Source organism: Capsicum annuum, chromosome 8 (genome assembly GCF_002878395.1).
Source record: "Capsicum annuum cultivar UCD-10X-F1 chromosome 8, UCD10Xv1.1, whole genome shotgun sequence".
Lineage (NCBI taxonomy): Eukaryota > Viridiplantae > Streptophyta > Magnoliopsida > Solanales > Solanaceae > Capsicum > Capsicum annuum.
Window position 1 is genome coordinate 123,953,150 of NC_061118.1, and position 25,663 is coordinate 123,978,812.

General features: G+C 32.9%; 1 long non-coding RNA gene across 1 annotated transcript; it reads right to left on the reverse strand.

Moving 5' to 3' along the window:
• Window positions 1–9,578: 9,578 nt before the first annotated feature.
• On the reverse strand, window positions 9,579–19,691 carry LOC107838869. Its single transcript, XR_001664821.2, has 3 exons — window positions 19,353–19,691; window positions 19,093–19,186; window positions 9,579–9,946 (listed from the first exon to the last, which is right to left on the reverse strand). It is a non-coding gene; the product is annotated as an uncharacterized LOC107838869 (long non-coding RNA).
• Window positions 19,692–25,663: the final 5,972 nt, after the last annotated feature.

Below are 25,663 nucleotides of genomic sequence, written 5' to 3' on the forward strand. Positions count from 1 at the left end.
GCAGACCAAAAATAAAAAAAATAAAGAGTCATTTCCTTTTGAATAGGGATTCAATAAGGTGACTTGGAACACCCAAAACCAACTCCCTAGCGGGGTCGGATGCGGTGAAAAACAGGGGGTGTGACACCGTAGCGTGAGGATTTTGGCCCGAGATATGCTCCAAACCACATGTTTCATGCTTTTCATGTTTATGAATGATGAATCTATCAGAACTTGCGTACTTCACCACTCTTAACCACCACTTGTAGTTCGAATTAGCACATTTGAAGCAAAAGACACTGCTCGAATTAATCACCTTCTTTATTCTAAAATCTTTTTTCACGCAAGAAATAAACAAAGTGTTAGATAGTTCATTCTTGTCCTTGAAAGACATTCCAATAAAAAAGTCGGTCCCATTATCATGAAGATTTCCAGATTATGTCGATTGAGAAGAACTGCACATCTATTGGTCGCATCAACGGGCGTAAGGTTTGATCATCATCTGGAATATTCATATCTAGATCATCCAACCTATCATCAAAGAAGTCTTCTTTTTCTTCTTCTTCTTCTACGTTCTGGTTCTCATTCTCTCTCGTCTTTTCAACTATGTACACCCTTAACACCGGCTTGGTTGAATCACTTAGATAAGAATGCAACCGAACCTGATCGGTTATCTTGAAAGGCAGTACCCTCTGATTTTCAAAAGAGTTGTGCATGTAGCTGATGGCAAATTCTTTCGGTTGATAATTCAGTCCACAAAAGCGGATGATTAAGTTCACAAAATCATCATAAAAAACATCACTTTGGACTGTCATAGCTATCGTCTCTAGCATTTCACCCTCCTTCTAACGTCATACATATCGATTGCTCTTTTCAACCCAATGACCATGATAATCCACCTCTATTGCTATTAATCCCTCCATTAGTGGTACCTAGATAAAGTCATTTGTTAAAAAAAGTTGATAGTGATTTCATAGTGCCTTGAATGAATCCCAACAGATGTGTTATTTATTGCAACAGGTAAGTGATGAGTCACAATAGATTCTTACCTGTTGGGATTCATGTTACGGGTCTGAATATCTGTTGCAACAGATGAATCGCCTGTTGGAGTTGATGTTATAACTAAATCACCTTTGAAGTTGATTCCAACAGATGAGTGACAGTTCCAACAGATAATTAACTTGTTACGACAGATGACTTACCTGATGCAACAGGTTATTAATCTGTTGTAACCTATGTTGGAATCGTGTTCAGGTTCTGTTGCAACAGGTAACTAATTTGTTGCAACATATATGTCAAATGTTGCAACAGATAAGCCATCTGTTTAAACATGAATCCAACATATTAGTCTCCCTTTGAAATAGATGTGATTTTATGTTAGATTTATGATTGGGTTCTATCCATTCTTGGAAAACAACAACACAATAGCAGTTACCCAGATGACAAATTCAACTAAAAATCATAATTTGACTTACCAACGTCTCCTATGAAGTAATGTCAAAGTGAAAAGTGATGTTAGAAACAAAATTTGACCTAAGAAATTGGTCAAATAGCAACAGTAGCGGTAACAACAACAACAACAAATGGTCAACAAAAACAAGATGAAGATGATAATGAAGTAGAAGATGATGATAATAAAGAAGAAGATGATGAATGAAGCAGCAACAACAATGAACAACAAAAATCGCTAAAAGAGATAAATCAACAAAGGGTGAGAAGGGAGAGAAAGATGCCTTTTTTTCCTCCGTTTTCTGTTATATAGGCTAACATTTGGATCAAATTATAAATTTAAAAACTTGTGGGTTATTTTCAAACTTTTCCAACTTTCTTAATCCATAATAAAGTAATTGTCACCTCCACCTAATAATTAAGACTGGTGTCACCTACACCTCATTTTAAAACTCTTTTGTCACCTGTGGCCCAAACCCCCATGTATCTTGAACATGTTTTGATTTGTCTATATATGTTGGTTAATATTTAACTGAAAAACAGTTATGAATACATACTTGTCTGTCTTGTGAGATCTGAAATTTATTTACGTGTGCATAGTTTAATCAGTTGTTAAGTTCACTCAGTTGTATTTGCAACATTGAATTAATTTGTATTTAATTATACAAAGTTAGTTTTATTTTTTTTGTTGATCCAAAAATATACAATCATATACATTTTTTTCACAGTACACACAATTACAAATACACATATCTATACTATGTTAAAAGTGTGAAGGGCCTTAAAAATATTGTTTGAATTTTTTGTCCTTTATTAAAAGGCTTTGTTTTTGACAAACTTTTCTTTTCACTATTTTTTTTTAATATTTAGGAGATGAAAATTAATTAAATATATTTATGGTAAAACCTTTCCTTATTAGAAATTAGTGGAATTAATGACAATAAAATACTTTTTCCATTAGTTTAAGAATTCTAAATCAACTAAATTTGAATTTAAGAAGATTTAAAAAATCTAAAAATAAATATAAAAGCGTTAGAGCAAGAAAATTTAAGAAGTACCAAATTTTTAAAAGTTTAACGTACATAATAAGAATGTAATCAATGATTTTGTAAAGATTTGACTTTTAAAACAAGAAGAGATTTTAAATATAGAACAAAAATATAAAAACAATCGTATTACAAATATGGTTCAAATTGATGTGCCCTGTTAGTCTCTAGCAGCAAGGAAAAGAGGTACCGCGTGACAAATGCAAAAGTGATGATCTATCAACTACTTGAAATTTCTGGTGGTAAAATACATATGTGCTTATACTAAAATATATGTTTATGTTTACATTATTATATTAAAGTGTGAAGAATCTTTGAAAAGTGATTTGAACTTTTTGCACTTCATTGAAAATCTCAGCAATAACAAAATTATTAAATTTTAAATAATCAAATGTTACACGTGCGAGACACGTACGAGTAAACTAGTATATTTATAGATATATACAATACGTACATATTGGACTAATTTACAGTGTCATATACATATTAATTTGTATATATATTTTGTGTACTTATTTGATTAACTATATATACAAGATGTTAAATTTATACTTTGTCTCATTTAATTAACTATACAGACATATTCTTAAATTTATACACGTGTTTTCACCTATGTATTCTTAATTTATTTTTATATGAATTATTTATATATACTTAAAGCCTTAATATTCAATATTTTTGTTGTTTTCATTCTATATACATATATAGTTAATTGTTTTTTTGTATATATTTGTACTTTCTCCCTCTCTATATGAATTAGTTTGATAAAATTAATTATATTAATATATGCATATGAATATACATATATGAAAAGAGATTATTATGGGTAAATTGGAGGGATTGCTATCCCTTTTCTTATTAATCTCTATTGTAACTGAAAAGGGAAAAAATAAATTTTATATTTTCTGTATTAATTGTTTTCAATTATCTAATATGTATTTCATATATACAATATATAATTGTATACATATAAGTTGTTATATAAGTAAAGTCGTTTGTATATATATTTGTATATGAATTGCTTTGTATATATACTTGTATGTATACAAACAAAGACGCAGTTCATATGAATTGCTTTCATATGTATATGTGGATCATGTTTAATTATGTACATCTAATTCTTTGTATATGTTTATAGGGGTGTACATTTAATTGTATATATATGTTCCTTTAATTTTATTAACAACAGACGACTAACTTTTCGTGATTATATATATATTTAATATATGTATTTTACTATAGTTGTAGTAAAATCCTAATATTCACATACAAATGAAGTAAAGTTCACATAAACTCACAAGCGGCATCATATGCATCATGTAAAATTTTTAACATTTTTTGTAACATATATTTAAGTGAGTCATTTGAATCAACTTACAACAACTAAATATCTATAAGTATAAATACATAAAAACTTTTAAAATTATTCATTAAATCAAATATTGAAATGTATTCAAAACAATTAAAAATTAACATCAGTCACAAATAAAAATTGAAAATTCAATTCTATGTTTCTTCAAATTCTGCTATTTAACTCAAGGCGCTTTTCTACACGAACGATTATTGTGCCCACTGTAACCACAAACACTTTATGAATTTGAAGAATTATTTCCTGAAGAATTCTCCAATTAACTTTTGTCTTTATCACTTTTTGACCTCTTGGATAGTTGTTTGTATTTTGGTGACAAAACAATCTCACTTAAGGTATAATCTGATATCTTCAATATACAATCTTTAAATTCTCGCACTTTTGTTCTTCAAATCTATACAAAGTTATTTAACAATCAACCCTAGTGATTCGTCATAGCTTTCAGATTTTTTCATTACAATTAAGTCCAATCAATATTCCTCATACTCATTTTCAATTGTCTGCACATTCGAATGCTTCAAAACAACTGGTATTGAGCCATATCCTGTTAATAATCAAACATATAATAGCAATTAAGTTACAAATATTTTATATTTTGTATTTCATTTTGTATATATACAATCCTCAAATACGAAATCAATACCATATACTCTCAAATAGTACAAATAAGTCATTTTTTATTTGACAAAATCTTTTAATCTATGTATATACAATACACAATTATGAATTTAAATATAATATATAATACTGAAATTATACAATACTTCTCAAATGAAGTTTAAAACTATAAAATTATCGAATACGAGTTCAAATACAATATACATTTAATAATCAAAACCGTTATACATTGAATTTTCAAAAACGAATTCAAATATCAAACGAATTGATCAAACTAAAACCACAAACACATCTATTCACCGCAAGAACATTGCTTGACTCAAATACAAATTCAATTGCAAGTCAGTTTATACAAAACATGTCACTTCATATAATTATTTTTCAGAATTTAGGAATGAAATAGAGATTAAAGAACAAGACGACTGAATTACATACATGTTATGAATTATTGATGTTACTTTCTTGATTTTTCTTATTTTTTTTACTGTGTTCTATCGAATGTGACCTTAAAAGAAGATTTATGAAAGGAGAATTTGTGAAAAGTTGGAGAAAATTAAGGACGTTCATTATTCCCTCTCACCTATATATCTCTGATTTCTGTTTATTGTAATCGGTTGTTGAGAAAAATCAATCAAGTAGATTTGTATAAATAGGCCATATATACATTTCTTGACTACTGTTAATCATAATTTGTACTTAGTAAAACTTAGACCATGAAATTATTTAAAAGGGGTCTGAATTGTCTATATGTGGAGTTTTACCAAATGAAAAAGGTCACTTATAGAAAATACCTTATTATGTGTTTCATCAAAATGAGAGTGTTTCTAGCCATTTTCAAAATTATAATTCATAGTCTCATTCTCTCTCTCTCGCTCAATGTATCACCAAGTTATTGGATGATCACGGAAATATTATAATTACTCATTGTATTTGTATTCACTTATCATTTCTTTTTTTTTTTTTTTTTTTTTGCTTTTTGGTTCTTTTCTCTATTTTCTTTTTTCGTTTCTGTTTTTCCTCTTCTATCTCTAATTTTTATTTCTCTTTTATTTTTATTTTTTGTTTATCCCAAAACCAAAAGTGACATAGTATAACAACATAATATTAACATTGACAAAATCTATCTAACTTTCGTATTAAATGGCCAAAGTTCACTTTGTGACGTTATAGAGAGGTCTGACTGTATAATAATTTATATCCAATTTATACAACTATATAAATATAATTATTTATATAAAGCTGACTATTTTTTTCCTCATTCCAAATATTAGAGAAAATGGTATATTACCCCCCAACCTTTAGTCGAAATCTCAACTACACACTCAACCTTTAAAGGTGACCTATTACCCCCCTAAACTATTTTAAAATGAAATTATTACCTCCAACGCTGACATGGAAAGAGAGTGTGTTTCACTCTCTTTAAAAGAGAGTAAGAACGAAAATAATTTATTAAAAATTTATTTTTAATATATTTTTAAATAAATATATATAATTTTAATTATTTTTTTTCTTTTTTCTTCTTCGTTTCTTTTTCTTCTTCCATTCTTCTTCTTTTTCTTCCTCTTCAATTTTTCTTCTTCTTCACTGGCATCCAAGAACTCATCAATGACTTCTTCTTTCTTCTTCTTCTTCTTCTTCTGGCATCCAAGAACCCGAATTACATGAGATTGTTGAATCAATTTAGATTGAAAAATTCGAATTAATTTCTGTGTTAGAATCATTCCTTAGCTCCCAAAAAAATGGTTGACGTTGAAAATGTTGAAATTCATCAAAAAAAAAAAAGTTACCAGAATTTTGAATTTTTTGGTGCCGTCACTATCCAACGGCATTTCACCATTGAAACCGCACCATTGAAAGCGGCGACATTTTGTGAAAATCAAATATAACATTAATTGCTGATTTGATTTTAAAGAAGAAGAAGAAGAAGACATATGACGTGGCATATGACGTGGAATTAAATTTTTATAGTAAAAAATAAGTAATATGACGTGGAGTTGCGTGGCATGACACGTGGCAACGCGTGCATCACACCCACATTCCAAATGATTGATTGTCAGTTTTCGAGAGGGTAATAATTTCACTTTAAAATAGTTCAGGGGTAATAATTTCATTTTAAAATAGTTCACGGGATAATAGGTCATATTTAAAGATTGAGTGTGTAGTTAAAATTTCGACTAAAGATTGGGGGGTAATAGACCATTTTCTCCAAATATTATTCAATTTATTTGAAATTTATGAAATTTAAGGTTAAAAAATTTATTTTCATTACATTTATTTTTTGTAAAAGGGGAAAAGAGAATGATTTATTTGAATTTTATAAAGATGAAATTAGAAAATATGAATGGAGAACTTTTCAAATTTGAAATTCAATCCGAAGTTGGGTTGGCATTAAAATTGAAAAAATTACATCACAGCACTAATCATCTTACCATATCTACATAAAATTTCATCTCTTTTATTTAATTACATCTCATCCCTTATTTTAAGTATTGTAGTCAAGATACTAATGTTTCAGAAGACAGTAAGTATCCAAAGAAAATTTAAGTAATGTATTCGAGATAGTATGTATCATGAATAAAACATAATATATCGGGAACAACAAAATACATCCAACATTTAGTAATGTATCCGATATTTCAAATTTTTGAACAACACAATATATTCGAGATTCAGATTTTTCAAAAATTTTAGTAATATTGAAAAGAGTTAGGATAAGGGCAATTAATTTCAAATGTGGTGGAATTTATTTTGTTTATACTTTAAAATTTTTAAAAATCAAATACTTTTTACAAAAAAAAAAAAAAATTAGAAGTAGGGGAAGGAAAAATAGAAGAGGCAATTATAAAAGGGAATTTTTCAGAAATAGCTATATTTTGCTGGAAAACTCACCTTTCATAGTCATATATTACATAATTACCATTTATAGTCGCTGTATTCAATTTACGCCCGCTGTATTCGATTTTATCAATAGTCTGTATTCATATAAAATCTAAATACAGTACCATTTAGCCGTTGTATTCTATTCACAGCCGATGTATTCACTTTTCCTTAGTGGTCTGTATTCATAAAAACATAAATACACTACATATCTAGTCTTGTCAAAAACACTACCATTTTTTTTCTTTTTATTTTTTTTATATTTCTTTTTTTTTTTCTAATTTTTCCTATTTTTAGATATTTTTTTCTCTCTTCTATCTCTCTTTCTTTTTTTTCTTTTCTTTGGTTTTCTTTTTTGTAGTTATTTTCTTTATCATTTTTTTTGTTCTATTTTATATTTTTTATATTTTAAAAAAATATAACTACTCGAGCACAAGTCATTGATGATAACGCAAATACCATAATTGTTTATCTATTTATAGTCTCACCGTCATTTATATTTTTGTATTCATTAATACAACTATATTTGTATTTTAAAGTTCACGTTTGTATTTGTATTTTGTAGTTCACATTTATATTTGTATTTTATAGTTCGCACTTGTATTTGTATTTGTTATTTCGCACTATCATTTATATTTAATATAATTCGCACTTGTATTTTAAAGAACTGTTTTGTATTTGTATTTTATAATTAACTGTATATTATATTGAATTATATTTATATTATGATTTTATTGTGTTTGTATATTTAGATCATATTTGTATTCTATTTTCATCGATATCCTTATATTTTAAAAGAATTATTTTGTATTTGTATTTGTAAGTTGATTGCATATTGTATTTAGCCGTGATTATGCACAATTTATCATTTGTATTTGTATACAAACAAGTAAATGCATTAATTGTATTTTCTTGATTCTAAAATATATAAATATGCAATGTATCATTTGATAAAAATGTACCGTTTTGTATTTGTATGTCAAAATAATTATTCGTATTTGTAAATAAATAAATATCACTTGATATAAATACAATTACAAACAAATGAAACCAACAATTTTAAAAATACAAATACAAATTGTATTTTTATAAAAATTTAAATTATATTTATTTGTATCAATAAATATAACTCGTATAAATAAATACAAATAAATATTCATAAAAAGAAAATCAATCGTTCTTTGTCAATAATTAAAAAATACAAATGATAATTCACACTTGTATCTATATGTTATAGTTCACATTTGTACTTGTACTTTATAATTTCCACTTATATTGGTACATTATAATTCGCCTTTGTATTTATATTTTATAGTTCGCACTTGTATTTATGTTTGTTAATTCGCACAAATGAAAAGAAAAAAAAAAAGAGTAATAGAAAATAGAGAAAAAAACAAAAGAAAAAAATAAAAAAGGAAAACAAGAAAAAGAAAAAAAAAAGACAACGAAAAAGAAAAAATTGAAAAAAGGAAAAGGAAAGAGAAAACAAAAAAGTAAAAAAAAAATGAAGAAAAAAACTAAAAAAAGGAGAAAAAATAAAAAGAAAAAAAATACAGATAAAGATAAAATTGAAAAAAGAAAAGAAAGAGAACGAAAAAAAGAAGGAAAAAACTGAAAAAGGAAAAAAAAAAGGAAAGACCAAATGAAAAAAGACAACAAAAAAGAAAAAATTTTAAAAAGAAAGAAGAAAGAAGAAAGAGAAAAAAAAAAGAAAAAGGAAAAAACTGAAAAAAGAGTAATAGAAAATAGAGAAAAAAACAACAGAAGGAGAAAAAAATAAAAAGGAAAAAAAAGAAAAAAATACAAAAGAAAAGAAGAAAAAGAAAACGAAAAATTTGAAAAAAGAAAAGAAAGAGAAAACCAAAAAAAAGGAAAAGAAAAAAAGAAGGAAAAAACTGAAAAAAAAAAAAAAAGGGAAAGTAATAGAAAATAGAGAAAAAGAAAAAATACATGAGAGAAACTATGAATTATAATTATGAAAAATTAATAGGCAAGAGGAGATTATGAATTGTAATTAATTGAAACCAAGATAAATAAGATAATTAGGAGTCAATATTGACTAAGTTATGTAATTATCCCACTATTTTATAGGAATATGATAAAAGTTCACATACTCCACCATCTGAACTATTAAAATCCCCTATAACCAAAACTTTATTTGGAAATAAAGAGCAAAAATCTTTTAAAAAAAGAAAGAAGAATTATCATGGTTTAATAACTCAAGTGTTTAAACCTTTAAATTTGACTAATTTTTAAATTGTATTAGAATAGTATCCGTACGAAAATTGTTAGGGAAAAATCCCAAGTAAATCATACCCACACTTCTCCAGACACAACTATGACAACAGAGGGTGCAAATAATACCATTCATGTGGATCACATTCAGAACACAACTCCAACAACAAAAGTAATTGATACTACAAGTATACAGGTTCCAGCTGGTCATCATGAGGTTAGGGAGAAGAAAGGAGATCATCAATGTATAGACAACATGGCTATCATGGAATTTCCAACAACACTCCAAGTTGACACATTGAATCCCCAAGTAAGGCCATTCACAATATTCCCACACACAGACTGGAGATTGAAGCAGCAACAGAGAATAAACCTGTTGGGGAAGAGAGTGTTATGACAGAAGACCAAATATTTAATGATGCTGATTTGTCACCTAGGATGGTCTCTGCACTTAAATTTGCAAGAGTGCAAACAAGAAGGAAAAGGGTCAATCAACAAGTTAGTGAATCATGAAAGAACTAATTTGGAACATAAGGTTAGTAAAGTCACAAAAAGCATTTCAATGAGTGCAAATGTTTCATAACTTTCACTAGTTTGCACTTGTGGCTTTAATAAAACCTTTTCAGCATGTCAGAACAACTAATAAATATAAATCAAGGTTGAAAATGCCACATTCATTGCATAATACAAATGGTATGATCTGAATATTTATCAATCATGGGTATGATCTCAATGTCATTAGTAACTCTGAGCAGCAGATTACTATCAATATGCAAAATCAAGTGTTAGCTACCAGATTTTGTGCAACATTAGTCTATGCTAAATGTGACGACCAACTTAGATTGGAGATTTGGGAAGATTTGTACTCAATCGCAGATGATATTAATAGCCCTTGGTTAATAGGTGGAGACTTCAATGTGGTCCTAAATGAAGAAGAGAAGATAGGGGGTCTCCCGATGGTAGAAGCAGATTTTGAGGATTTTTAAGACTTGGTATAAAATCGTGTGACTTAATTCAGGTTCCATATAAGGGGAGCCCTTTTACTTGGTGGAACAGAAGATTTGGTGACTATTGTATTTTTGAAAGGTCGGATAGGGTTTTAATTAACTCTCTGTTTCAAGAAATCTTCACATTCAAAAGTTGAGCACTTACCAAGAAATGGTTCTGACCATGCCCCACTACTATTTGCTTGTGCAAATAGTGATTCAATTCAAGTTTCTTAACTCCTGGGTCCAACATGTAGATTTTAAGGATGTGGTTTAATAATTGGGATGTAGATGTTTCAAACAACCCATTCCTGGACTTCAAGAGGAAGATTAAAAAAATCAAGAAGGTGTTGACTATTTGGAGCAGAAAAATATATGGAGACATTTTCAACAGTTGATAATCAGGGAGGAAATTTCTAGAATTAAAGAGTAATTATTTGAGAACCCTTCGGGCTGAAAATAGAGTGGTGATGCAAAAAAACAAGACTGAATATACTAGGTATTTAAATCTAGAAGAGAGTTATTGGCAACAGAAAGTTGTATATGACTGGTTTGTAGATGGTGATAGAAACACCAAATTTTTTCATAGTATGGTCAAAGGGAGAAGGCAGAAACTAAAACTGATGAAGATTCAAAATCAGCAACGGGTATGGCTAGAGAAATCAAAAGAAATAACAGATAAGGCTGTAATGTTCTATTAGCAGCAGTTCAGACAGAAAAGGGATAATATAAACCATTCTCTTCTTGATCACATCTCTGAATTGATAAATGATGAAGACAATAATGCTCTTAAAGTTATTCTTGACAGTGCTGAAGTAAAAAAGTCTGTGTTTAACCTGAGTGGGGAAAGTGCCTGTAGGCCAGATGGCTTATCAGGCAAATTCTATCAAATATGTTGGGACATAGTGGGGCCAGACATTATAAGAATGACAATTGATTTTTTCTCTGCTAACTCTCTTCCTAAATCTATTACTCATACAAATTTGGTTCTTATTCCGAAGAAAGTTAATGTGCAAACTTTCTTAGATATGAGACCAATTACAACAACAACAACAAACCCAGTGTAGTCCTACAGCGTGGGGTCTGGGGAGGGTAAGATGTACGTAGTCCATACCGCTACCTCTGAAGAGGTAGAGAGGCTGTTTTCGATAGACCCCCGGCTCAAGATAAAGGATAGTAAACAAGGGGATGGATGACATAACTGAAATAAAGAATAAGAGATAATAAAATAAAAATCAGAGAAATATGAGATACGGGAAATAAGAGCAACACGGAATAAGAAAAATAGGAACTAAGAAATAAGAAATAGGCCACCCACCTAGTAGTAACAAACACTCACATACCAAAGACACCTATGTATACTGTCCAATGATTACTATCCCGACTACACAAGAACTCTCCTGACTGCTTGCTACAACCCACACACTAACACTAGCCTTCTAACCTTATCCTCGACCTCCACACACTAACACTATCCTTGTTGCCAAAGGATATATGCAAATATTTGGGCGTAATTATAGTGACACTTTCTCTCCCGTGGATAAAATACTATTTTTCCGTCTTTTCCTATCTATTATTGTCGTTCGTCATTGGCCTCTTATCAGTTGGACATTAAGAACGGTTTTCCACATGCTGAGCTTGAGGAAGGAATTTATATGGAGAAACCACCTAGTTTTATTGCTCAGGAGGAGTCTAGTAGCCTTGTATGTCGGTTGCGCAGGCCACTCTATGGTCTGAAGCAGTCCCCTCGAGCCTAGTTTGGAAAGTTTAGCACAGTAATTCAAGAGTTTGGCATGATTTATACCGGAGCTGATCACTCAGTGTTTTATCGTCATTCTGAACTAAATTTGTGTATTTATTTGGTCGTTCATGTTGACGATATTGTTATCACCGGTAATGATAAGGATGGTATCACTAATTTGAAACATCTCTTCTAGCATTTCCAGACTAAAGACCTCGGCAAACTGAAATTTTTTTAGGTATCAAGGTTGCTCAGTCCAGATTAGGTATTGTTATTTCTTAACGCAAGTATACCTTAGAAATTCTTGAGGAAACAAGAATGGTGGTATGTAGACTTATTGACACTCCTATGGATCCAAATGTTAAACTTCTGTCAGGATAAGGGGAGCCACTCAGTGATCCTTAAAGGTATATGCGGTTGATTGAAAAGTTGAATTATCTCACAGTGACTAGACCTGACATTTCTTTTCCTGTGAGTGTCGTAAGTCAATTTATGACTTCCTCCTTAATAGTCATTGGTAAGCAATTATTCGTATTTTGCGATATATAAAGTCAGCTCCAGATAAAGGACTACTCTTCGAGGATCGAGGCCATAAGCATACCATCGGATATACAGATGTTGATTGGTCAAGATCACCCTCTGATAGACGTTCTACATCAGGATACTGTGTTTTCGCAGGAGGTAATTTGGTATCCTGGAAGAGTAAGAAACAGAGTATGGTTACTCGATCTAGTGCGGAAGCAGAATATCGAGCAATGGTTGTAGCAACTTGTGATCTAGTTTGGATCAAAGCTGAGAGAACTAAACTTTAGAGAATCAAAGCTGAGAGAACAAATTTGGAGAAACCAGTACGATGGAACTTGTGTGTGATAATCATGCAGCCTTTCATATCGCATCAAATTCAGTGTTTTGTAAGAGAACTACGCACATAGAGATTGATTGTTATTTTGTTAGAGGAAAGATACTCTCAGGGGATATTTGTGAAGTCAAGTGATCAACTTGCAGATATCTTCAATGACATTTGTAACAAGCTAGGTACATATGACTTCTATGCACCAGCTTGAGGGGGGGGAGGGGTTAAAATATGAGTAGGAATGGGAGAGGTATATAAAATCCTACTTGGTAAAGGATTGTTATGTAGTGTCTATAAATAGAGTCTCAATGTAATTATGTAGATACACAATTCAATAATATTTTTCTCCATTATTTCTCACAACTTCCACCTATGTAATGTAGCATTCATGTGAACTATGCAGTGTTGTCAACACATGCTTAAACCTAGAAGCGAGATTCAAAACGTGTTGAGCGCAAACACTTTGGCTCGCGGAATGAGCACTTCAATATTGTCATCAAGGTTTTAAGACATCCTTTTCCTTGCCAATGAGCCTCTCCTAAAGGGAGAGACACTAAAACAATTGATATTTCAGTTTATCGTAAAAAAAAGTAAGTTTTTAACATTTATTTGTCATTCATGAATATGTTTATTGGTCATGGACTTAACATATGTATTTGCATTTATTATTTTTTTGAGATTTAGTACTGTTTTATTCTTCGGTATTGAGGAATAAAATTACAAGGAAGTAAGGTCAGACTCTGATCTTTAAATAGCACCTAAGAATTCTACCAGCTCATCTATTCCTCCATAGAGTTTCCTTTACACCAAAAAAATAAGAAACTAAACAGTTCCATTTCACATCATGAATGCCCATGTCTCTCTTTCCATATTGTCTACCATATACATGAAGGTATTATCCTCCATCATTTTTCCTGGTTCTTACCTCCCCCTCTTCTCATCCAACAGTTCATCAAATCAGCAGTATGCTCAGACATTGTCCATTAGTCTTTGTGAGACTAAGGAACCGATTCCACAATTGTGTAGTGAATTTTTAATGTAGAAAAAAAGGTGGTTCGTCTCCCCAGTTTCATTACACAGAAACATCTAGTCACTACTACTCTCCCCTTCTTTTGTAGAACCTCATGTGTAAGGCATGCTCTCTTCACCACTAGCCAAGTGAAATATTTAACCGTGGTGGAAGCCATGCTCTTCCAGATATTCTTCCAGATTTTTAGGCACTCACCTTGCATCACATTATTTTCTTGTACACGTTATTCACATGAAAAATATCATCCCTATGTCTCCATCTCAGTGCATCAGACAAGGATGATAGCAGGATGATAGCGCCTGGGAAATTTTCCATTTCACTCAATAGGCTTGTCACTCTACCTCCCAGTCATTTAGATGTCTTCTAAAATTAAGATTCCACCCTTGGTTTGACCATCTTTCAAAAATGGTTACTTTAGGGTCACTACTTAACATCATAAAATCAGGATAAGCTTCTTGTAAAGGGACTTTGCCCTCTCCAATTATCCTTCCAGAACAGGGTTTTGGTGCCATCTCCAACCCTGATTCTGGAGTTTGTACTTTGGCCAAAGTGATCTGATTTCCTCCAAACCCCCATACCATAAGTGCAATTACTTTCATTAGAACACAATTGGCTGGTTTGACCAAACTTGTGGGAAATGACCTCTTCCATAGAGCAGAATCGTCTCCACTAAATCTCTATAACCATTCATCAGTAGATCATTATTGTGGATCCTTAAATTTCTGATAGCAAGACCCCCTTGTTCTTAGCTCTGTTGTGCAACCTCCCATTTGACCAATTTGTATTCCTCACTTCTTTGTTGCCTTTCCATAGAAATTCTCCTCAATTTGTTCAGCTTCTTAATCACACTTGCAGACATAATAAATAGAGACATCACATACGTAGGAAGAGAGTCCAACATAGAGTTGATTAGTGATCCTTCCCTCTAATGAATGATATTGGGCTTTCCACTGAGCCAACCTTTTTTTAGCTTTCTCCATCCTTCTGTTTCCTTGTGTAGATTCTCGTAGCAGTGTTATCAATGACGCTCGCCACGTCGCCAATGGTGAATGGCAAGGCGAGGCATAGTCACCACCAGCCTTTGTGGCACTGTGACCTACAAAAGGCGACGCCTAGGCGAGGTTAGCAACACGGAGAGGCGAGGTTACAATGGCATCACCTTTTTATTTTCTTAAAAAAATTACGGTTTTAGGAATAAAAAAGGTAATTGTTGGGCTTATTTTCCTATTTTGGTTCGACTATCTTACCTGCTTGGCGACTGCGACCTAAGACTAGTCATTACTGCGACTGTGATTCCAAAGACTAACAGTGGCTACTCCGGCAATTGGTAAGTACTCCAACGACATGGTTTCTCTTTTTCTTTTTCTTGTTTCTTCTTCTTACTCAGGCGACTCAACTGGTAGTCTGGTACTGATTTCTTATTTTTTTCTCTTCTTCTGTTTTTTTTCTTCTATTTCTTCCTCTTTCTCCTTTTTCTGTACATTGTATTACACTATTACTGTAATTTTTAGTATCTATTTTAAATTTTTGACTTGAAATATTTCCTAATATATTAGTGTTGAAATTTTGATCATTTATATATGCAATTAACTGTTACAGCTTACGAAAGACATGACCCTTAATAGGAAGGTGTGGAGGGCGTAAATTACGGTAGAGGGCTAGTAGGTAGGAGTACGCTCGTAATATTAGGAAAAGGGTGTTGTTTGTATTGGTGCCTTTAGTGCCTTGTAGCCTCTTGGTGATGTCTCTGATTTTGTATAGCAAGTTTATACTACTACTTTGTGGGTGTCTTGTTTTCTTTATTATCTAGCAGTGTGTCACCCTTTGTTTGTTGTGTGTCTTTATGTTTATTGTTATATTTGTTATTGTCCTGAGCCGAGGGTCTATCGAAAATAGTCTCTCTACTTCATCTGAGGTAGTAGTATGGACTGCGGACACTCTAACCCCAAACCCCACTTCATCATTCAGGAGAGCCTATGAAAATACGACTGCCATCTTTTCTTAATGTGACCGTCCTCCACCAACACTCTACCATCCTCCCCTTTAATGCACTTCACTTGGTCGAGGTTACGACCCTTCCTCTCTCTAGCCTTAGCATGCCTAAACAACCTCTTTTCCCCTCCTTTCTCCTCTAACCCTGCATACAAGCTCTCAAACGTTGCCGTCTTAGCAGCCGTAACTGCTAACTTAGCCTCCTTCCTAGCTAACTTGTGCTCCTCCCTATTTACCCATTTCTCTTCTTCATCCTTACTCTCAACCAACTTAGGATACGCCCCCTTCTTAGTCTCCACTTTCTTTTTAACTTCTTCATTCCACCACCAATCCCCCCGATGATGCCCGGCTCGGCCCCTGGAAACACCCAACACCTCACTAGTATTCTCCCTGATGCACCTTGCCACCTTATCCCACATACTATCCACGTCCCCCCTACACTCCCAGTCTGAGTAATTTTGGCAATAAGATTATATCCAAAATTATTCATGATAGATTGTAAGGTGTTTTACCAAACCGTATTTCTCCTAACCAGTCTGATTTTGTTAAAGATAGAAACATTATTGAGAATGTTCTACTGACTCGAGAACTGATAATACACAATAGTAAGAGAGGAAAGCCATCTAATGTTGACATTAAGCTGGATATGGCTAAAGCTTATAACAAAGTTTCTTGTTTTTTCCTGATGACGGTGATAAGGAAGATGGGATTCTCTAATATTTTTGTTGATTTTATTTGGAGATTGATTTCTAACAATTATTATTCTATGTTTATTAATGGGCAATCTTATGGCTTTTTTCACTCCACTAGGGGAGTGAAGCAAGGGGATCCTCTTTTCCTAGCTTTATTCATTCTCTTCAGAGGTGCTTTCAAGAGCCTTAAATTTCTTATTTGAAGACAATCAGTTTGTTGGATTTAGAATGCCTAAGTGGTGTTCTAGTTTGAGCCACTTAGCTTATGCTGATGATGTCATTATCTTTTCCTCATCCAATTCTTAGTCTTTGGAAAATATTATATTTATTTTGTATGAATATGAGCAATAATTAGGATGAAAAGTTAACCAGGATAAAACTTCTTTTACATCAATCAAAACACAGAAGGGGAAATGGATTCTCAAATTGCTCACATCACTGGAATAGACAAAGGCAAGTTTCCAATAAAATATCTGGGGTGTCCTCAACAACAACAACAACAACAAACCCAGTGTATTTCCACAAAGTGGGGTCTAAGGAGGGTAGAATGTACGCAGTCCATACTGCTACCTCCAAAGAATGGGGTGTCCTATTACCCATAAAAAGAAAAGGAAAGAAGACTATGTTGATCTTCTTGACAAAGTGAAGGGAAAACTTCAAGCATGTAAGGAGAAACTTCTCTCTTATGGTGGAAAGAAAGTCCTTACAAGTGTTTTGAAGACTATGCCTATTTATGTGTTATCGGTAATAGTTCCTCCTATTTTTGTGTTGAAGGAAATTCATAGAATCTTCGCAAAGTTCTTTTGGAGTAATAAAGAAACAGGAAGAAGCAAACATTGGTCTACATGGACAAAAGTGTGTCCGCCTAAAAATGAAGGGGAACTTGGATTTAGATCTATGTTTGATGTGTCTAAGGCAATGTATGCAAAATTATGGTGGAGATTTAGAACACAAAATAATTTATGGACCCATTTCTTATGGCCCAAATATTGTAAGAAGCAGATCTCTACCCTTGTGAAATGGAAAGAAGGCTCTCATGTTTGGAAGTACATGCTGGAGAATAGGGACAAAGTTGAACAATTTCTTTGGTGGGAGCCTAAAAGAGGAACAATAAACATTTGATTTGATAATTGGACTAATCTTGGTCCATTATTCAAGCACCCTTTAGATACTCACACTTGCTATTGGAGACTTTTTGACTAAAGATGGTTGGAATTTTTAGATCATACAAGAAAGAGTTCCAAAGTATGTGGTGGAGCATTCTAGGAACAACTTAAGCAAAGCCCAACTAATGGATGAACAAACCACGGTGGACTTTGACTAGTACATGTAGTTTTAGTGTGAAGAGTTTCTGGAACCTGTTACGAAATAAGAAGGATCTTAATGAAGATCTCAGTCAACTGTGGTGCACAGGATTACCTTTCAAATTTCTTTCCTTGCCTGGAGAGTGTGGTTAGGCAAGGTGGCTATTTCTCATTTGATTAATATCTAGAATCCTAATAATTTTGCTAATTGTAGGTGTTGTTCAAGTCCTAAAAGGGAGACAATTGAACATCTTTTTCTGAGTGGAGAGGTGGCAAGATTAGTATGGAAACATTATTCTAGGGCAGTTGGTATTAAATAATGCCACTCTTTGAAACCCAACAAAAGAATATAGTGGAACAGTCAAGGAAATTCAAGATTAGTCCCATACTTATAGAGTCAGATTCTCTGACTATGATGCAGATTTTGGAGAATAGATGAAAGCCCCCCTGGAGGTTGATAATTGAAGTAAATGGCATTAACAGACCGAGGAGAACAATGACAACAAGAGTACAACATTCCCTTCAAGAAGAAAATGCTCTTGCTGATTTTTTCAGTAACCTTATTTTTTATTTTGCAGGTGATTTTTAATTGAATATTTTGAAGACATACCAAGCAATGGAAATTAGACAACCAAGACATTCCACAAATAAGAAGGCAAGTTACTAGCAGTTAAAAGCTTAGATGTTAATTTGATCGGAACATCTTATTATCGGAATTAGCCTAGTGAAGGAAAAAAATACTATATCGGGATAAGCAAGGATTACCAAACATTTTAGGGACCATAATTGACTGATGGTATCTACACATGAGTTATTAAACTTGGACGAGATTTCATACCACAACTAGCATTTTGATAGCAGAAGAAAGCACAAAATATGTAACTATGTCTGAAGAAAATTCATATGATGGAGTATCCGCACCTGGTGAGAGCTTGGGGTGTTCAAAGGTACGAAATCAAGACGTAGATACTGCTTAAGGTTTCATTATGTCAACAATACTATTTCTACTGGTAATCTGCGGCAAGTTACCACACAGTGAGTTACAAATAATTTCTCAAAAAATGTTTTCTATTTTTCTTATTAACGTATTAGATGGTGGTATCAATCTCTGGCTAGATTCAACTCACCATTCAGCTGAAAAGAGGGATACAATTCATTTTAAGGAAAAGAGAGGACTTAACTTGAATGAAGAGTTGATAAGAGAAGATGGATTTGCCTTTCATCCTCAAATTTGGCTCTTCCAAAGTCACTTTATGAGTCGAAGCTATTATGGTAGATCAAGCTTTAAGTTGAATCGCAGATGCAAGTTTAAGAGTTGAATGCATATACAAATGAGAAACATCTTCTTGAGAATGGTTCAATGATTTTTGGGATTCATTTTGGATAGATTTGATGGGATTTGGACAAGAGAGCTACAAGCTTCTGGTTACTTTCGTAATTGCTGGAGTAATATCTTATTTCTATATGTTGGATCCAATTATTCTTGGGCCAGGCCATTTTTGGCTAGGCTTTTGCACCCTTACTGTTTTGTTTTCAATGAATGGGCTCCTGCCCAATTTTAATTTTTTTAAAAATTTCTTCTGTGCTTGACCCAAAATTTTTCATTATTTTATAAATTACAAAATTTAAATAATTTAATCTACATTGATTAAATGGCCTGCAGAGAAGGAAAATTATTTTCTGCTCTTAAATTTTCGTAAGATCTTATAGTAGACTCGAAGTGTGTTGATCAATCCACAACATTATTTGCCGGAATAAGAGAAAGTTCATTCAAATTGTTGAAAAGAAAGATATAAGTACTTCTCTTGATCTTAAGGTTTTTCTATTATCACATTCATATCTTTTATGAAAGGTTTCACAATGATAATTATGTTGCCTATTAATAAAAAAATGAATTATACTAAAAGAATCTTAGTATCAAACATAAAGGTTTAACATGATCATCAGTGGTTTAAGTAGTAAGTCAAAATATGTTCTACAGTGGAATCATTTGTGTGCAGTGGTGATAACAAAGTTTTCCCAAAGAAGTTCAATGATACTTTGATACTTTTACCTCAGCAACCCCCATAAAATAGTTTAACGAAATTGCATTTGCACTCAATCCAAATTTTTTATTCATGAGCACATATTTATCTAAAATTTTCTTGTAGTTACATTCCTAACTTTCACCTAAAGAGGTGATTCATGGAGAATGTAGTTGTCTAAATGCATATTTTGAGGCAACTCATACGCTATTCAGAGCAAATAGAGCACAAAAAGAAAAAATAACATGTTTTAGAAGAAAATTTTATATTAAAATTATATTATTGCATCATAAACCCGCAGTTATATGTTATGCTCTAAGGTGAGAAATAAAAAATAACTCAGTTGTATATACTCTTGACATTATCTTTGGAATGACAATGCTTGAGCTATAAACCAACTAGTAAAATATCGAGTCTTTTGCGTTAGTATCTTGACATTTATGTTCAATTGTAACATGTTAGATTAGTTTTATAAATTCGTTTGTAAATATTCTATAAATTAAAAAAAAAATATTTGAAATAAACCCATTAAATAGCAAATCAACCTTGGCCGAATTCAATTAACACCCATTTTATTTTTCTCAATGTAGGTGCTCTTAATATCTATTGTATTCCCATCAAAGATATTGTATTTCTTGTTAGATCTGTTATTGATTTCCAAATCATATGTTTTTTAAGGTAAATTCTAAGAGACATGAATGAGGGGATACTAAGTTGGTGAATCGAATACTCACTAACAAGATAAAAGTCAGGCAGTCAAATCAATTAAGCTACCGCAATAAGTTAGCAAGGGTATGAAAAGTAAAATTATTGTTTTGTGTTGTGCTCAAGCACACACACAATTGTACGTGGTCTCATCAAGTAATATAGTGGCCTTTTATAAGTCAAGTATCGATCCCTCGGAGACTAGTGTTAACAACTATCCCAGACTAGTCCAACTATTAAGATTAACTCAGCGCTAACGTAACCACAAATTATTTGTGAGTAAACTAAGAGTAAACTTAACAATGTGGTAAATTATGAACAACAATGGAGCGAAACCAGGGTTAAGGAACTACGAACAATCATATTACATTATAGAACTTCATTGATTAGGTTAATTATCTTGGTTGTCGATTTGCACGTCAGTATTGCTACAGGCCTCCACCAGAGTTTCCTCTGGCTTCGCCCCGCTCAGGCATAGTTCATTATCTTTCAAACACCGACAGGTATGCTCACACTCGAACCCTTCTCAAAATATCAAAGTTGGTCAGCGGTGGTTCACGGGTTCTATACTATGACTACGACCTTATGAACCTCTAACCAATTATCTAACTTAGCCCTACAACTACATCGTTGAGTGGGGATGCAAGAACTAAGTCAAATATATTCATATTTCATCCCAAACTTGAACCAAATAGAACACATAGGTATATTTATAACATAAATGCAAATTATAACTCCATTCAATTAGAAGATTACAGTTCTATTCTATCTATCTTATGTTCTATCCTTTTGTTCCTCCTCTCGGGTTCAAAAGATAATTATACATGTATTCTAAGGGTTGAGAATCCTTAATGATTATACATGTATTCTAAGGGTTGAGAATCCTTAAAATAGTGATAAAAAGGATAATTAAACAACCAATACTGATAAACAACTAATACCAAGTCAATTCATCACATCAATACTCATGTTCTTGGCCTTAACCCCGAAAAAGAGTGTTTAGCAGATCATGGACATTATTGTAATCACAATTAATGAATACATGTTAAAATCCATAAACAAACTAAAGTAATGGAAGATAAACCCTAATTTAAGTATTCTCTAGCCTCCCTTCAAGTCCCAAGGTCGTCTAAGGTGTGAAACATAACAACTAAGTGTCCTATTTATACTTGGACACAAGCTGCTGATTTTGACTTAGGGCCATACCACACCCTTATTGCGGTGCTTAGGGTCCTTGGCATGACCTAATCACGGTGAGATACTTGAATTGGCCATTTAGGATTCTCCTAAGGCCATGTAACGGCCCTAACACGGTGCCTAAGGTCCGTGGTATGCCAATGACTCCAAAACATCTATTTTTGGTCAAATCTTGTCCCATGTGTTTGTCTATCTTTTCCAAGCCTTGTGGTGTTGTTTATACTTGATTTCCAGCTTGTGTATCATACATATATCATCATAATCAACTAAAAAAGAATACTATATCATCAAACACCACAAATTAGAGCTCAAAATAACATACAATCCAAGGCGATGAACTAGTAACTTAAGCTAAGAGTACTAGTTTTGTCCTTTTGATCTTTAACTTAGTGTTTTTTCTCTTGGCTTGTTTTAATTGTACCTTAAACACTATAAAAACGTTATTCCACACATTATTACACAATCAAACCCTTATTAACTCATTATACACACTAGAATCCACTGAGATGAACTAGAGCAACACATAGCTCAAGCTAGTAACACTAGTTTTCTCTTCTAAACTCTAAGTGACTAAATTGATTCCAAACTTGTTTGAAGCACACCTTAAACATTATAATTAAGTATTTATCACTTATATGATCATCTATACAAATATTTACTCATCAAGCATAAGAGAAATTCTCTTAGCTAAGCTAAATAAGCTCGAATAACAACACCGAGGTGCATAAACCACCTCAAATCATTTTGTCATATCTAAAATGCAATGAGATTTTTTCTTATTAATTTTTTAAGTATAGTTAACGGACTATTTAAAAAGTCACTTTACAATTGTATTTAGGTTTAATGAAATGTAACTTTATATATTGGTATGTTTGTCATAAGATCTAGTTATGTAATTATACTTATACAATCAAACATGACATTAAAAATTACAATGTAAATACTTCATGATAATTAGATGATTTATGATAATTACTATATTGTGCAATTATTCGACAATGCGATCCTAATAATTACACAATCGATACAACAGTTTTCAAATAGGACCTTCTCGAATTCAGATTGACGTTGATTTCTTTAAGATTTTTCTAGTAGACTTTAACTTTAGGGCAGTCATCCTATTTGTAAAACATCAAAATGTATTAGTATTTCAATGTTTGTGTTAATTATTAGGCAAAATGGAGCAATTTTTGTTATAAAGATTAATTTTATGAATTTTAATTAGTAAATTTAAAAGGAAAAATGCATAAATACATTGCTAAACATATCCTAAAAGACCTTTACAACACTTAAATTTTATGGGTGAAAGAAAAAAGTAAAATATCCATACAAAGATTAGAAGTATGGCCAATACCCCCACTACTATAAACACACAGACCTCACTAAAACCACCAAAATCACCTGATAGAAACTATTGCCAAATGGCAGTAACTGCCAGAAAAATCATCATACAGTAAATTATCATAATAAAAAATAGGTCATGATGACACTTATCTCGACTCAACCTTGATAAGTAAGACAATCACCCAAACTGATAAAGGAAGAATGAAATCGACAATAACATAAATCAAGCGAGGCTTCTAGAACGATCTCAAGCCAATAAAAAATAAAATTTAAATGGAAGTCTGAAAGAAATCTCATAAGTCCCTAAATTTTGGTGTCATGGTCTAAGAGCATCTAGTACATAACTGAAATCTAAAAATACATATATGTCTTTGAAAAAAAAATAAATACATAAAGTAAAATAAGAGGACGCTTGGAGTCGGATCTAAAATTCATAGAACACCTAGTACCCAAAAACCCCTCTAACCATACGAAATCATGTAGAATCTCATGTACTCATACTCAAATCGATACCAAAAGGGCACAGTAGAAGAGAGTACAGTTCACTTGTACTCAGTAGGTATCATAAGCCGACTGAGCAAAGTAGAAAATAATATAAGTAAAGAAAACTTTGACGTTACCTGCAAGAAAAAAAGTCCCAAACGACATCTCACACCATCTCCACTAACAACTCTAATATATATATATATATATATATATAACTTTGATCACGTTACCTGCCAGCAAAAAAGTCCAAATGACAGCTTACATCATCTCTACTAATAATTCTAATATATATATATACACACACAAAGTGCTTATGCATCGCAAGTGGGCTTGGATGGGGAGGAGAAGATGCAGTTTTGGGAGGCTTTGGATGAGGTGGTGAAAGGCGTGCCTAGCTGGGAGAAGATTTTTGTAGCAGGACATTTCAATGGGCACATCGAGGCATTACCGGGAGGCTTTGGTGATGTGCATGGTGGTTTTGGTTTTGGGGAAAGAAATGAAGAGGGGGCTACTCTATTGGATTTTACGAGGTCCTTTGGGCTGGTGGTGGTGAACTAAGGCTTCCCGAAGAAGGATGATCACCTGATCACCTTTCGAAGCACGATAGCCAAGACCCAAATTGACTTTTTGTTATTTAGGAAAGGGGATAGAGTGTTGTGTAAGGACTGTAAGGTCATCCCGAGTGAGAATCTTTCAACCCAGCATAGGCTCTTGGTTATGGATTTGGGTATAAAGAAGGATAGAAAGAAAAAGGTGAGGAGTGTAGATCTAGAATTAAGTGGGGCGGCTTGACGCCAGTGAATGCGTGGGAGATAGGGGAGAAGTTGAAGGGAATGAGGGTATGGGAGTGTAGGGGGAACATGGATAGTATGTGGGATAGGGTGGCTAGGTACATCAGGGAGAATGCTAGTGAGGTGTTGGGTGTTTCTAGGGGCCGGGCCGGGCATCATCGGGGGGATTGGTGGTGGAATGAAGAGGTTAAGAAAAAAGTGAAGATCAAGAAAGGGGCGTATGCTAAGTTGGTTGAGAGTAAAGACAAAGAAGAGAAGGGAGTAAACAAGAAAGAGTACAAGTTAGCTAGGAAGGAGGCTAAGTTAGCAGTTACGGTAGCTAAGACGACAGCTTTTGAGATCTTGTATGTGGGGTTACAGGAGAAAGGAGGGAAAAAAGTTGTTTAGACTCGCTAAGGATAGGGAGAGAAAGGGTTGTGACCTCGACCAGCTAAAGTGCATTAAGGGGGAAGATGGTACAGTGTTGGTGAAGGATGGCCACATTAAGAATAGATGGCAGTCGTATTTTCATAGGCTCTTGAATGACGAAGAGGATAGAGCTATTGTGTTAGGGGAGCTGGAGCACTCAGAGGAGTGTCGGGATTTTAGTTATTGTAGACGTTTTAAGGTAGAGGAGGTTAGAGAGGCTGTTCACAGGATGTAAAGGGGTAGGGCGACGGGGCTTGATGAGATACCGGTGGATTTTTTGAAGTTTTCTGGAGAGGCTGGTTTAAGGTGGTTGACTGGATTGTTTAACGACATTTTCAAGATGGTAAAAATGCCCGAGGCTTGGAGGTGGATTACTATGATCCCTCTTTATAAGAACAAGGGTGACATTCAAAGTTGTAATAACTATAGGGGTATTAAGTTATTGAGTCACTCTATAAAGATTTGGGAGAGAGTGGTCGAGGTGAGGCTGAGACAGATAATGTCTATTTCGGAGAACCAGTTTGGATTTATGCCTGG